Genomic DNA, 3571 nt, shown 5'->3' on the forward strand with positions numbered 1-3571 from the left:
GCATGAAAGTCCATTGAAGTTTCTTGACAAGGATGTTCAAAATCATCCCTTTATTGGGTTCTTCCTTGTTTCTATTTTGTCTTCCAAGGCTGGACTAGTTAGCTGGGAAGAGTGCCTGGATACTCAGATGAGGGTCCAGTGACCCTGCTTGGCACTCCATTAATGAATGAGCACAACCGTCAACAAGCCCAATTGTGACTATATTTAGCGATCAGGCTCAGCCAAAGTCATTGATGATGGTAGTTATTTCATGCAGAAGGGACTGCTCTATAGCATCATAGCTTCCCCTCTTATAGGGACTCAGGTAGCTGGGGAAGGAGATGCTAACTGGGGAACTCAGGTACCTGGAGAGGGAGGGACTAGCTTCCCCTCTTATAGGGACTCAGGTAGCTGCAGCAGGAAGGGCTAGCATCCGCTCTTGCAGGGACTCACCAGTCTACAAATACAACTCTCATTTGACTAGGAAGAAAAGCACCTCAAAAGAGTTGAGGCTAAATGCCTCCCCTTGCTATATCACCTACAATCCACATCCTTCCCACTATTAAGACCTCATTTCATAAAAGCTAAAGGAGGTGCTAGGACTTCTGTTGTCCTCTCGAGTCCAGGGAACCATGTCCACTGTTCTCTTTAGAGTATAATGTTATTTATTGTCTGTTATTCTTAGGTTGAAGCTTTATATAAAATTCTAACATGAAGATAATGCTTTCTTTAAGTCCTGTTAGTAGAAAATTTATAAATATATAAGATGGAATATTCCCTAAAAGCAATGTTACTCTTTAGGTAAAAACTAAAGTGAAAAAAAAAAGTTTATACTTAAAAATCAGATAACCATCTGTCAAATGCATCCTAAGGGTTTTTGATAAACTAAATAATCCAGAAAAACATATTTTTGAGGTAGGTAAACCCTACTGGAAAAGAGGTGATTCTTAGGTCAGAAGTCACTAAAACAGTTTGCCCTTTTTTCTTTCGTTTTTCTTTTTTTTTCTTTTTTTTTTTTTTTTTTGGGGGGGGTTATGGGAGTGTCCTTATTACACTTTCAGTTTCCTCATGTGTTCCAGGTTCCTTTAAGCTGTTCATCGAGATCCACCTGCTTCTGCCTCCCAAGTGCTGGGATTAAAGGTGTGCGCCACCACGCCCAGCTGTTTGCCTTTTTCAAAGATTTGTTTTATTATTAATTATACCTGTGTCTGTGTGTGAGTATGAGCACGTGAGCACAGCACTTTCAGAAGCAGCACTGCTGAAGCTTTGTGTGTATGCATATCCATGTGCGCAAGTTCACATGTGTGTAGAGGGAGTGTGCATGAGTATGCACATTTGTGTGAAGGCCAGAAGTCAACTTTGCATGTCAGTCCTCAAGTACTATCCACCTTTTGGAGTTGTTTTCTTGCTAATTTGTTTGAATGACTGAGATAGGGTCTCTCACTGACCTGGAACTCACTAAGTAGACTAGGTTGACAGGTCAGTGAGACCCATGGACCTCCTTCTCTATCTTCCCCAATGCTGGAATTACAAAAACATGTGCCCACACCCGGTTTTTTCTATGGGTTCCAGGGATTGAACTTGGGTTCTCAAGTTTGTACTTTACTGACTGAGCCATCACCCAAGCCCCATTACCAGTGATCTTCGGTCACAATTAAAATTCTTGGTTGGTTCTCACTGAATCTGACTTACTATCTATCTATGCTTATGCTACAAGGTGGTCTTGACTCCCACACATGTAAGGGAAAAGTAGGTCTGTTTGAGGCATTTTATGGCTCAGACCACACCATGCATTTTTCATGCTCTCACAGGCACTGGGAGGAAGAGCAGGCAGAAAGGAGGTTCCTAGTTTTTTGCACTTTCTCAAAGCCGTTTTCATCTTGCAAGTATTTTAGACATTTCATACTTGTGCACAGCCCTCATCAGAAATACAATGCCAACTCTAATTTTTTGGTTGTTGAATCCAGCACTAGGAGCAAGTCAAAAGGTTGGCTGTGAAGCATGTTTTATTTATTCTTAGGACTAAAAATACATTCCTGCAACTGGAGGGTAGGGTGCAGCACAAGGCAAGGCATTTTTACAAGGCAAATGGAAGCTGTGATTTACTTCCTGTTCACTAAAACTTTTTAGCTTAGAGGCAGGGGGATCTCTGTGAGTTCAAGGCCAGCCTGGTCTACATAGTGAGTTCCAGGACAGCTGGGGCTACAGGGAGACCTTTTCAAAAAGACCAAAAAAAAAAAAAAAAACTTTTTAGCTTCCTCATCAAATGAGACAGCTTGCTTTCTGCTTCTTAGATGGTGAATATGGTAAGCATGCTGAGGGGCGGGCTGTTTATTAGGAACAGGAGTTATTTAGTAAATTCTACTTTGTCACAAATGTGAGTCCCTGAGAGATCATTGACGGCCATGGAAATAGTTGTAAGCCTGGGGCTCCACTGCCTGGAAAATTTACTGAATAAAGCTACATTGGATGCAGAAAAGGAATGTTGTGGACATGTCATTGCTGGAACCATTCGCCATTCTTAAAGTGGTACAGTGTCAACGATTTCATTGGACATGGGATCAGTATTCAGTTTAGTTTATTAACATCTTCTGAGTCTACAGTGGGCAAAAGAGAAGTAATGAAAGAAAGGAAGTAGCTTTGCTCATGAGCAACTTGATTACATTATTAGCAATGCTCAGGTCAATTGAGTTGATGTTTAGTATAAGTGAGCACAAAGTTTGGGAGCCTTGCTTTAGAGCAATGCTATCCAATAGAAACATAACAGTCCACTCATCAATTTTAACTTTTCTTATAGCTACATTAAAGAAAATAAAAAGAAATAATGTTAATAAGGCAGTTTATCTAACACTAATATTATCATATTACCATAGCCAATAGTTTGCATTCTTTTACTCCCCTCCCCACACTAAGAGCTGAAAACATAATACTTATGTGTTAGAGAGATAGTGGTCAGTAAAATATTTAAATTTCAAGTCTCAATTTATAGAATCCACATTGTAAAAGCCAGATGAGAGGTTCCCTTTACTAATTTCACTAATCTATAAGCCATTAGGAGTTGTTTTAATATTATGTTCATTTATCAGAATAATATAAATAGGTTCTCCCCTAGGACCTACAATCTAGCCATAAATTCTTGGTTCTGATCATAGTACCAGGTATGGATTTTATCTTGTCAAGTGGGCCTTAAATCTAATCAGAAAGTGGTTAGTTACTCCTAACCACTATGCACCACTATGGTACCAATGGGCAATGGTCATTATTGCAGCTCACAGGGTTCACAGCTGGGTAAGGCTGATGATTACTTTTCCTCTCTGGTATCATGTATAGCTCCTTTCAGCACTGTAAAAGCTAGCCAGCAGGGATGAAGCTTCCATATCAGTATCCACTTGATTTCTCCATGTTCTATGACTCTAGCATGTGGTGTCTTCTGCAATAGGGTCATACCATCAAGTTTTGGAGGGTAATCACGAGCACTAGCAATAGCTCGCAATGTTTGGGGATCTATGAGACCTCATTGATCAATAACTCCAAAAGTAGTACCCCATTCCCAGCACTAGACTTTTCACTTTTTAATATGTGTTTGTCCCAT

Source organism: Nannospalax galili, unplaced genomic scaffold, assembly GCF_000622305.1.
Source record: "Nannospalax galili isolate Female #2095 unplaced genomic scaffold, S.galili_v1.0 scaffold135, whole genome shotgun sequence".
Taxonomy (NCBI): Eukaryota; Metazoa; Chordata; class Mammalia; order Rodentia; family Spalacidae; genus Nannospalax; species Nannospalax galili.